General features: G+C 39.6%; 1 protein-coding gene across 2 annotated transcripts in view; it reads left to right on the top strand.

The window, feature by feature from the left end:
* Positions 1 to 12,776, top strand: part of LOC105484917 (potassium voltage-gated channel subfamily H member 1) — a 455,126-nt gene that overhangs the window by 233,238 nt on the left and 209,112 nt on the right. The gene's annotated exons all lie outside the window — the stretch shown is intronic.

Below are 12,776 nucleotides of genomic sequence, written 5' to 3'. Positions count from 1 at the left end.
TTCACGATACTGATTCTTCCTATCCATGAGCATGGAATATTTTTCCATTTATTTGTGTCCTCTCTTATTTTCTTGAGCAGTGATTTGTAGTTCTCCTTGAAGAGGTCCTTCACATCCCTTGTAGGTTGGATTCCTAGGTATTTTATTCTCTTTGTAGCAATTGTGAATGGGATTTCACTCATGATTTGGCTGTCTATTATTGGTGTATAAGAATGCTTGTGATTTTTGCACTTTGATTTTGTATCCTGAGACTTTGTTGAAGTTTCTTATCAGCTTAAGGAGATTTTGGACTGAGACGATGGGGTTTTCTAAATATACAATCATGTCATCTGCAAACAGATAATTTGACTTCCTCCCTTCCTTTTTGGATACCTTTATTTCTTTCTCTTGCCTGATTGCCCTGGCAAAAACTTCCAATATGATGTTGAATAGGAGTGGTGAGAGAGGGCATCCTTGTCTTGTGCTTGTTTTCAAAGGGAATGCTTCTGGCTTCTGCCCATTCAATATGACATTGGCTGTGGGTCAGTCCTAAATAGCTCTTATTATTTTGAGATACGTTCCATCATTACCCAGTTTATTGAGAGTTTTTAGCATGAAGGGCTGTTGAATCTTATTGAAGGCCTTCTTTACATCTATCATCTATTGAGATAATCATGTGGTTTTTGTTATTGGTTCTGATTATGAGATGGACTATGTTTATTGATTCGCATATGTTGAACCAGCCTTGCATCCCAGGTATGAAGCCAACTTGATCATGGTGGAGAAGCTTTTTGATGTGCTGCTGGATTCGGTTTGCCAGTATTTTACTGAGGATTTTTCCATCGATGTTCTTCAGGGATATTGGCCTGAAATTTTCTTTTTTTGTTGTGTCTCTGCTAGGTTTTGGTATCAGGATGATGCTGGCCTCATAAAATGAGTTAGGGAGGAGTCCCTCTTTTTCTGTTGTTTGGAATAGTGTCAGAAGTAATGGTACCAGCTCCTCTTTGTACTTCTGGTAGAATTCGGCTTTGAATCCGTCTGGTCCTGGGTTTTGTTGTGGTTGTTAGGCTGTTTCAGCCTGTTGGGCTGTTTGGTTGTTAGGCTCAATTTCAGAACTTGTTATTGGTCTATTCAGGGATTCGACTTCTTCCTGGTTTAGTCTTGGGAGGGTGTATGTGTCCAGGAATTTATCCACTTCTTCTAGATTTTCTAGTTTATTTGCATAGAGGTGTTTATAGTATTCTCTGATGGTAGTTTGTATTTCTGTGGGATCAGTGGTGATATCCCCTTTATCATTTTTTATTGTGTCTGTTTGATTCTTCTCTCTTTTCTTCTTCATTAGTCTGGCTAGTGGTCTATTTTGTTAATCTTTTCAAAAAACCAGCTCCTGGACTTAATGATTTTTTGAAGGGTTTTTTTGTGTCTCTATCTCCTTCAGTTCTGTTCGCATCTTAGTGATTTCTTGTCTTCTGCTGGCTTTTGAATTTGTTTGGTCTTGCTTCTCTAGTTCTTTTAATTGTAATGTTAAGGTATTGATTTTAGATCTTTCCTGCTTTCTCCTGTGGGCATTTAGTGCTATAAATTTCCCCATAAACACTGCTTTAGCTGTGTCTCAGAGATTCTGGTACGTTGTCTCTTTGTTCTCACTGATTTCAAAGAACTTATTGTTTCTGCCTTAATTTTGTTATTTACCCAGTAGTCATTCAGGAACAGGTTGTTCAGTTTCCATGTAGTTGTGTGGTTCTGAGTGAGTGTCTTAATCCTGAGTTCTAATTTGATTGCACTGTGGTCTAATAGACTGTTTGTTATGATATCTGTTCTTTTGCATTTGCTGAGGAGTGTTTTACTTCCAGTTATGTGGTCAATTTTAGAATAACTGTGATGTGGTGCTGAGAAGAATGTATATTCTGTTGATTTGGAGTGGAGAGTTCTGTAGATGTCTGTTAGGTCTGCTTGGTCCAGAGTTGAGTTCACATCCTGAATATCCTTGTTAATCTTTTGTCTCAGTGGGGTGTTAAAGTCTCCCACTATTATTGTGTGGAAGTCTCAGTCTCTTTGTAGGTCTCTTAGAACTTGCTTTATGAATCTGGATGCTCCTTTATTGAATGCATATATATATTTAAGATAGTTAGCTCTTCTTGTTGTGTTGATCCCTTTACCACTTTGTCTTTTTTAATCTTTGTTGGTTTAAAGTCTGTTTTATCAGAGACTAGGATTGCCACTGCTGCTTTTCTTTTTTTTCTTTTCATTTGCTTGGTAAATACTCCTCCATCCCTTTATTTTTAGCCTATATGCATCTTTTCACATGAGATGGGTATCCTGAATACAGCACACTGATGGGTCTTGACTCTTTATCCAATTTGCCAGTCTGTGTCTTTTAATTGGGGCATTTAGCCTGTTTACATTTAAGGTTAATATGGTTATGTATGAATTTGATCCTGTCATTGTAATGCTAGCTGGTTATTTTGCCTATTAGTTGATGCAGTTTTTTCATAGTGTCTATGGTCTTTACAATTTAGTATGTTTTGCAGTGGTGGCTGGTCCTGGTTGTTCTTTCTATATTTAGCACTTCTTTCAGGAGCTCTTGTAAGGCAGGCCTGGTGTTGACAAAAATCTCTCAGCATTTGCTTGTCTGTAAAGGATTTTATTTCTCCTTTGCTTATGAAGCTTAGTTTGGCTAGATATGAAATTCTGGGTTGAAAATCATTTTCTTTAAGAATGTTGAATACTGGCCCCCACTCTCTTCTGGCTTGTAGGGTTTCTGCTGAGACATCTGCTGTTAGTCCAATGGGGTTCCCTTTGTGGGTAACCCAACCTTTCTCTCTGACTGCCCTTAGCATTTTTTTTTTTCACTTCAACCTTGGTGAATCTGACAATTATGTGTCTTGGGGTTGCTCTTCTTGAGGAGTATCTTTATGGTGTTCTCTGTATTTCCTGAATTTGAATGTTGGCCTGTCTTGCTATGTTGGGGAAGTTCTCTTGTGTAATATCCTGAAGAGTGTTTTCCAACTTGGTTCCATTCTCTCTGTCAATTTCAGATACATCAATCAAATGTAGATTTGGTCTTTTCACATAGTCCCATTTTTCTTGGAGGCTTTGTTCATTCATTTTCATTCTTTTTTCTCTAATTTTGGCTTCATGCTTTGTTTCATTAAGTTGATCTTCAATCTCTGATATCCTTTCTTCCACTTGATCGATTCAGTTATTGATACTGTGTATATATCAGGAAGTTCTCGTGGTGTGTTTTTCAGCTCCATCAAGTCATTTATGCTCTTGGCTAAACTGGTTATTCTAGTTAGCAATTCATCTAACCTTTTTTCTAGGTTCTTAGTTTCCTTGCATTGGGTTAGAACATGCTCCTTTAGCTCAGATAAGTTTGTTATTACCCACCTTCTGAAGCCTACTTCTGTCAATTTGTCAAACTCATTCTCCATCCAGTTTTGTTCCCTTGCTGGTGAGGAGTTGTGATCCTTTGGAGGAGAACAAGCGTTCTGGTTTTTGGAATTTGGAGCCTTTTTGCGCTGGTTTTTCCTCATCTTCGTGTGTTTTTCTATGTTTGGTCTTTGATGTTGGTGACTTTGAATAGGGTTTTGGTGTGGAACTCCTTTTTGTTGGTGTTGTTGCTATTCCTTTTGGTTTGTTAGTTTTTCTTTATCAACCAGGCCCCTCTGCTGCAGGTCTTCTGGAGTTTGCTGGAGGTCCACTCCAGACCCTGTTTGCCTGGGTATCACCAGCAGAGGCTGCAGAACAGCAAAGATTGCTGCCTGTTCCTTCCTCTGGAGGCTTTGTCCCAGAGGGTCACCCACCAGACACCAGCTGGAATTCTCCTGTATGAGGTGTCTGTGGACCCCTGCTGGGAGGTGTCTCCCCGTCAGGAGGCACGGGGGTCAGGGACCCACTTGAGTAGGCAGTCTGTCCCTTAGCAGAGCTGAAGTGCTGTGCTGGGGGATCCGCTGCTCTCTTCTGAGCCAGCAGGCAGGAATGTTTAAGTCTGCTGAACCTGTGCCCACAGCCACCCCTTTCCCTTAGGTGCTCTGTCCCAAGGATATGGGAGTTTTATCTATAAGACCCTGACTGGGGCTGCTGCCTCTCTTTCAGAGATGCTCTGCCCAGAGAAGAGGAATCTAGAGAGGCAGTCTGGGTATATTGGCTTTGCAGCGCTCTGGTGAGCTCCACCCAGTTTGAACTTCCCCACAGCTTTTTAATACTGTGAAGAGAAAATTGCCTACTCAAGCCTCAGTAATGGCAGACGCCCCTCCCCCTGCCAAGCTCAAGTATCCCAGTCAGACTGCTGTGCTGGTAGCAAGAATTTGAAGCCAGTGGATCTTACCTTGCTGGGCTCTATTGGTGTGGGATCCACTGAGCTAGACCACTTGGCTCCCTGGCTTCAGACCCCTTCCCAGGGGAGTGAATGGTTCTGTCTCATTGGTGTTCCAGGCACCACTGGGGTATGAAAAAAAACTTCTGCAGCTAGCTCAGTGTCTGCCCAAATGGCCACCTAGTTTTGTGCTTGAAACCCAGGGCCCTGGTGGCGTAGTCACCCAAGGGAATTTCTTGGTCTGCAGGTTGTGAAGACTGTGGGAAAAGCATAGTATTTGGGCCAGAGTGCACTGTTCCTCACAGCACAGTCCCTCAGGGCTTCCCTTGACTAGAGAAGGGAGTTCCCCGACCCCTTGTGCTTCCTGGGTTAGGTGATGCCCCACCCTGCTTCTGCTCACCCTCCATGGGCTGCTGCACCCACTGTCTAACCAGTCCCAGTGAGATGAGCCGGGTACCTCAGTTGGAAATGCAGAAATCACCCGCCTTCTGCATTGATCTTGCTGGGAGCTGCAGACCACAGTCGTTCCTATTCAGCCATCTTAAGATCCATTATAAGGGGGTTATGGTCAGAGTCTGTTCTTGGCCTCAGTCCGGATCTGTGTGCACTGGCAGTGCCTACTGAAGGCAAATAGGAAAAGTGTGGCTTCAGATAGTTAAATTGAGAAATCACCCTTCAGAAGTTTGAGTAACTGCCTAAGGCTCTGTGAGTGAACTTCGGCCCTGAGTTGGTCCTGGAAGGGTAAAGCTGACTCACAGTAGGCCAATGACTGACTTCTTTCTCTCTGCCTGGTGTCTCCTCCAGAAGAGATGGAAGACAGTCTTCTGAATATTCCATTAAGCCATCAGTTCAGGAATTGCAGTACATAGTACCATGAATGCCTGGCAGAGAGCAGGGCAATTTCTGGAGAGATGTCTAGCAGCTCTTCCAGCACAGCTTTGGTAGGGGAGTGACTCCCTCTCTGAAGCAAGTATGGTTCAGAGAGTGAACAGGCATGGAGGATGGCAGACAGATTTCTTGGGTGCTGCTGCTCTTCTCTCACCAAAAGTACGTGAGGAGTAATCTTGAGGTTGAGGAAAGATCATTCTAGGATCTGAAGTCAGGTTTGAGTTTGAGGGCCTAGCTCCATGACTTATAAATTATGTGCCTTCGGGCAAAGACATTTAAACTCTCTGAACTCTGGCACCTTCCTCTATAAAACAGAGCTAAAACGAACGTATCTGCCTTCCTCATGGGATTCTCACAGGCTAACTGAGATAACAGATACGGGAATGCTTTGTAAACCTCCAGGCAGGCTGCAGGTGCTAGTTGTGTAGGAAAGAGAGGATCCTCTCAAGTAACAAAGCTCTTTTGAGAAGGAGGTTGCTTTGATGTAGATACCACATTGTTGGACTTGATGCTATTGAAGCCAAAGATGCCTGTGGTGGGGCTTGGTTTGTACTTGCCATTAGAGTGAGGACTCTTGACAACTCTGTCCCTTTCAATAATGACCATGCTCTATGCATGCATGCGCCTATGGATGCAACAATTTCTCTGCCATGTTTTCTCTGCGCCCTAGTTCTTTTCCTGTGCATGCCTCTCACTAGATCTGACATAGGCATCCAAGGACATGGACATGGCTTAGAGCTGTTAGTGTCTGTAGAACTGAGAGGCTGATGAATCACTGTCCAGAGCATGGGCTGGGAGGAAGAGATTTGCCTCAGACCAGATGTAATCTAGGCCCTTGGTTTCACCATCCAAGTTTAATCATTTGATGAATCTTGTTCAGTTATTCATCAGTGTAATAAATTTCTATTGAACATCTTGTATTTCTGAGTCTATATTTATTCTGTTTCTTTTCCTGGACAGTTCAACCTTCACCAAGCTTGCTTGGCATTAATGAAAATGGGCTGTCCAAGACAGAATAACAAACCTGTGAATTTGTATAGCTCTTTCTTTACACATTACAAAGCCTTTTGCATGGCTCTTCTTAATCCTCTCAATAACACTATGAAGTATAAAATATAATTTATATGCACTTTGAGCCAGGCTGGCTGGGATGCAAAGAGATTAAGCAACCTGCTCAAGATTGCATAGCTAGTAAATGGTGGTGTCAATATTTAAACATAGTTTCTGGTTCTAGAATCCCAATGCCATCCCATAACAGGACATGAAGCAAATTGTGCCTTGTCCATGAAGAAGGCCAACAATTGTTAGGATATATGCTTTGTGTTATTTTTCTAGTGCCAAGGATGTGTTCATAGAGAAACTCCTCCACCCCCAAATCCATTCTGGTGCCTCTGGTGATCAAGGACCAACATGCCTAAGACAGGGAGACTAGGTTAGCCTCACATGTGTTAGCCAGGAAAGAAGAGCTTTTCTCTATCAGAAGCAAAGCTCTGTTGGGATCCTTTGCCTTCATTAGCACACATTTGCTGCTCTAAGGTTCTGAGCTTTCCACGTATAACTGAATTCATTTACGTTCATTTCTCCGAAAAAGCCTAGACCTCTGGATTGGAAGTTTTTCTAAATGCTTGCTTCCCCACCATCATACCTAGCACTTGTCTCTGGTCTACTGGATTTGTAATTTAGGAAGAGAATCAGGTGACTTCATTTGTTAGGGTAGGATTTATTCATTATAACCACCACCACAGCTACTGGAGCTTATTACTCATTCTTCCATAATGCATTCCTGTGGCTGCATACTTCACAGTCTTTTTCACAGTTTCTATGTTTTTACTGTGTATTAATGATTCAATTTTGCAGAGTGATAATGTGATGACGCTTTTGCTTCTCAGGGCTGAAAAGGTTTAGAGATTTTGCCTAATGTGGCTTCTAATTAGGATGTAGTTTAGATGCAAGCATTGAGTTTTTCTTTCCAAACAAAGAGAAACACCTCAGCAATCTTCCAGTGAGCATATTCAGCCTGAAAAGAAAATGATTTTTCCCTCCTACTCCTCATCCTCCTTATGTTTGTGCTTTCTTCCTCCTCTTGCCTGCTCCAAGTACACCAGAAGCATCTCTGACTCATAGCAAAGGAACCAGAAAGTTCCTCTTCTAATCTTAAAAGTTCCATACTTTGAAGTAAAGGGGGTGGAGGTGAGTTTGTCATGTGAGCCTGTTCTGGCATCTGCAAGCCTCCGTCTATCTGAGCACTGTTGATTTCCGAGGGCTATTTTTGATCCTGAAATCTGGGGAATGAGTTTAGATGTTATACAATGGCGGTGGGTACGGTGATTCTATCTAGAGCTGACTTTCTCTGAAGCTATCCTGATATTCTCTCCTCCCTTGATGGGAATTTAACTTTTTTCTCCCACACCCAGATGAGGATGACCCTTGCTCAATCTCCGTTTGAGGAATATTGCTTACCTGCTTAGTATCTGTACCCGTGACTACACGTGTCTATGAAAACCACTTCCTTTGGGCACCTCTTTAAATTTTTAAAAAATTTTATAATAGAATTTTATTTTTTAGAGTGGTTTTAGGTTCACAGCAAAATTGAGTGGAAAGTACAGAGATTTCTCGTGTATCTCTTAACCCCCTGCCATGCACAGCGTTATCAATATCTCCCACCTGAGTGATACATTTGGTACAGTTGATGAAACTACATTGACACATCATTGTCATTCAAAGTCCATAGTTTACATTAGGGTTCACTCTTGGTGTTGTACCCTCTATGGGTTTGGTCAAAAGTATAATGTCATGTATTCACTATTATAGGATCATACAGAATAGTTTACTGTCCTAAAAATCTGTGCTCAGCCTATTCATCCCTCATCCCTCTAACTCCAGGAAACATTTGATATTTTTTCTGTCTCTATAGTTTAGCCTTTTCTAGAATGTCATATGGTTAGAATCATACAGTAAGTAGCCTTTTCATATTGGCTTCTTTGACATAGCAATATACATTTAAGTTTTCTCTATGTCTTTTCATGGCCTCATAACTCGTTTCTTTTTAACAGTGAATAATATTCCATTGTCTGGATGTACCACAGTTTATCCATTCATCTACTGAAGGGCATCCTGGTTGCTTCCAAGTTTTGGCAATTATGAATAAAGCTACTGTAAATATCTATGTGCGGGTTTTTGTGTGGGCATAAATTTTCAATTCATATGAGTAAGTAGTATGTTACCAATCATAACAAGGAGTATGATTGCTGGATTGTATAGTAAGAGTATGTTTAATTTTGTGAGAAATCACCAGACTGTCTTCCAAAGTGGCTATACCATTTTGCATTCCCACCAGCAATGAATGAGAGTTCCCATAGTTCCAGAATCTTACCACATTTGATGTAGTTAGCATTCTGGATTTGGGCCGTTTTAATATGTGTGTAAAGATGTCTTCTTATTGTTTTGGCTGGGCATGGTGGCTGACGCCTGTAATCCCAACACTTTGGGAGGCCATGGTGGGCGGATTACTTGAGCTCAGGGGCTCAAGACCAGCCTGGGCAATATAGTGAAAGCCCATCTCAACAAAATATACAAAAATTAGCCAGGCATGGTGGAGCATGCCTGTAATCCCAGCCACTCGGGAAGCTGAGGCACGAGAATCACTTGAACCTGGGAGGCAGAGGTTGCAGTGAGCTGAGATTGCACCACTGCACTCCAGCCTGGGCGACAGAACGAGACTCTGTTTCCAAAAAAAAAAAAAAAATCCTGTTATTGTTTTAATTTACATTTCCCTGATGATATATGATATGGAGTATCTTTTGATATGCTTACTTACCATCTGTTTATTGTCCTTCATAAGGTCTCTATTAAGTCTGGCCCATTTTAAAATCGGATTTTATTTTTATTTTTGAGTTTTAGAGTTCTTTATTTATTGTGGGAAACAATCTTTTATCTGATATGTCTTTTGGAATTTTTTCCCCCATTTTGTGACTTGCCTTCTCATTCTCTTGACAGTGTCTTTGACAGAGGAGAAAATTTTAATTTTAATGAAGTCCACCTTATCCGTTATTTCTTTTCTTGTGCCTTTGGTGCTGCAACTGAACAGTCATCACCAAACCCAAGACGATCTAGATTTTCTCCTAAGTTTTCTTCTGAAAGTTTTATGGTTGTATTTTATGTGTAAGTCTTTATTTTGAGTTAATTTTTGTCAGAGGTGTATGGTCTGTGTCTAGTTTCATATTTTTGCATGTGGATATCCAGTTGTCTGAGCAACATTTGTTGAAAAGACTATCTTTTCTCCTTTGTTGCTTTTACTCCTTTATCAAAGATCAATTAACTATATTTGTATGTCTATTTCTGGGCTTTCTATACTGTTGCATGGATTTATTTGTTTATTCTTTTACCAACACTGTATTGTTGATTACTGTAGCTTTTAATAGTAAGTCTTGAAGTTGGATAGTGTCAATCCTCTAGTTTTGTTTTTCTCCTTCAGTGTTATATTGGCTATTCTGGGTCCTTTGCCTCTCCATATAAACTTTAGAATCAGCTTGTTGATGTCCACAAAATAACTTGCTTGGAATTTTTATTGGAATTGTGTTAAATCTACAGATCAATTTGTGAGGAACTGACGTCTTGACAATATTGAGCCTTCCTAACCATGAACATGGACTACCTATTTATTTTGTTCTTTGATTTCTTTCATAAGAGTTTTGTAGTTTTCTTTACGTAGATCTTATACACATTTGTTAGAGTTATAACTATTTCATTTTTAGGGGTGCTAATATAAATGATACTGTGTTTCTGATTTCAGATTCCATCTGTTCATTGCTGACATACTGAAAAGTAATTTTTATGTATTAACCTTGTATCTTACAACTCTGCTATAATAATCTATTAATTCCGAAAGATTTTTTTGTCAGTTCTTTCAGATTTTCTGCATATAGATTTATGTAATCGGCAAAAAAATTTATTTCTTTCTTCCCAACCTTTATATCTTGTATTTCCTTATCTTAATGCATTAGCTAGGAGTTTCAGTATATTGAAAATCAGTAGTGAGAAGAGACATACTTACCTTGTTCCTAATGTTAGTGGGAAATTTTTGAGTTTCTCACCATTAACTATGTTGTTAGCTTTAGGTTTTTTGTAGACATTCTTTATCAAGTTGAGGAAGTTCCCCTGTATTACTAGTTTACTGAGAGTTTTTATCAGAAATAGGTATTGGATTTTGTCATATGCTTTTTCTGCATCTATTGATATAATCATGTGATTTTTCATTTTTAGCTTGTTGATGCAATAGATTGCATTAATTAATTTTTGCATGTTGAACTGGCCTTGCATATCTGGAATTCCACTTGTTTTTGCTGTATAATTATTTTTATTCATTGTTGGATTTAATTTGCTAATATCATGTTGAGGATTTTTGCATCTCTATTCATGAGAGATATAAGAGTGTACTTTTCTGTAATGTCTTTGTTTGGTTTTGGCATTAGTGTAATCCTGGCCTCCTAGAATGAGTTCAGAAGTATTCTGTTTCTATATTTTGAAAGTGATCATAGATAATTGTTGTCTTTTATTTCTTAAATGTCTGATAGAGTTCACCAGTGAACCTATCTGGGTCTGGTGCTTTCTGTTTTAGGAAGTTATTAATTATTGATCCAATTTTTGAATAGATACAGACCACTTCAGATTGCTTATTTCTTCTTGGCATATTGTGTCTTTCAAGGAATTGGTCATTTTCATCTAGGTTATCAAATTTATGAGCATAGAGTTGTTCAAAGTATTCCTTTATTATCCTTTTAATGTTCATGAGGTCTGTAGTGATGTACTCACCTTCATTTCTGATATTAGTAATTTACGTCCTCTCTCTCCTATCGGGGAAACCCCATCCCTGATATTCAATGTGCGTTCTTTTCTGTTTCTCTATGTGTCCGCTGGTCTGAGAAATAAAGGGAAAGAGTACAAAAGAGAGAAATTTTAAAGCTGAGTGTCCAGGGGAGATATCACATGTCGGCAGGTTCTGTGATGCTTCTTGAGCCTTAAAACCAGCAAGTTTTATTAGCAATTTTCAAAAGGGGAGGGAGTGTATGAATAGGGTGTGGGTCACAGAAATCACATGCTTCACAAGGTAATAAAATATCACAAAGCAAATGGAGGCACGGTGAGATCCTAGGACCACAGGATGGGTCGAAATTAAAATTGCTAATGAAGTTTCAGGCACACGTAGTCATTGATAACATCTTATCAGGAGACAGGGTTTGAGAGCAGATAATCGGTCTGACCAGAATTTATTAGGTGGGAATTTCCTTGTCCTAATAAGCCTGGGAGTGCTACGGGAGACTGAGGCTTATTTCATCCCTTTGACTACAACCGTAAAAGACAGCCATCCCCAAAGTGGCCATTTTAGAGGCCTCCCCTCAGGGACACATTCTCTTTCTCAGGGATGTTGCTTGCTGAGAAAAAGAATTCAGCAATATTTCTCCTATTTGCTTTTGAAAGAAGAGAAATGTGGCTGTGTTCTGCCCAGCTCACAAGGCAGTCACAGTTTAAAGTTATCTCCCTTATTCCCTGAACATTGCTGTTATCCTGTTCTTTTTTCAAGGTGCCCAGATTTCATATTGTTCAAACACACATGCTGTACAAACAATTTGTGCAGTTAACGCAATCATCACAGGGTCCTGAGGCGACATACATCCTCCTCAGCTTACAAAGATGATGGGATTAAGAGATTAAAGACAAGACAGGCATAGGAAATCACAAGGGTATTGATTGGGGAAGTGATAAGTGTCCATGAAATCTTCACAATTTATGTTCAGAGACTGCAGTAAAGACAGGCATAAAAAATTATAAAAGTATTAATTTGGGGAACTAATAAATGTCCATGAAATCTTCACAATTTATGTTCTTCTACCACGGCTTCAGCCAGTCCCTCTGTTCAGGGTCCCTGACTTCCTGCAATACTCTCCTTTTTAGAATTAGCTTAGCTAGAAGCTTATGTATTTTATTGATATTTTCAAGAAACCAGCTTTTGGTTTTATTGATTATTGATTTTTAAATTTTATTGATTTCTGCTCTACCTTTTATAATTTCTTTTCCGTTTACTGTGCATTTAATTTGCTCTTTTTCTACTTTCCTAAGGTGGAAGCTTAGGTGATTGATTTTAGATCTTTCTTCTTTTCTAGTATAGGTACTCAATGCTATAAATTTTCCTCTATGCACTGTATTTGCTGCATCCCACAAATTTTGATAAGTTTTTTTTTTTTATTTTAGTTTGAAGTAGTTTTGAAATTCTCTGGATATTCCTTCTTTGACTCATGTGTTATTTAGAGTTATATTTATTCTCCAAGTATTTCAAGGTTTTCCAGCTATGTTTCTGTTGCTTTCTAGTTTAATTCTATTGTATGATCTGAGAGCAGACATTACCTCGTTTATATTCTTTTAAACTTGTTAAGATGTCTTTTGTGGCCCAGAATGTGTTCTATCTTGGTGACTGTTCCATGTGAGCTTGAGAAGAATGTGTATTCTGCTGTTCTTGGGCAAATTAGTCTCTACATGTCCCTTTTATCTAGTTGACTAATGATGCCATTGAGTTCATTGGTATCCTTACTGATTC

The sequence above is a fragment of the Macaca nemestrina genome, chromosome 1, assembly GCF_043159975.1.
Source record: "Macaca nemestrina isolate mMacNem1 chromosome 1, mMacNem.hap1, whole genome shotgun sequence".
NCBI classification, from domain to species: Eukaryota; Metazoa; Chordata; class Mammalia; order Primates; family Cercopithecidae; genus Macaca; species Macaca nemestrina.
The sequence above is the reverse complement of the archived record's forward strand: the minus strand, read 5'-3'. Positions and strand labels throughout refer to the sequence as shown.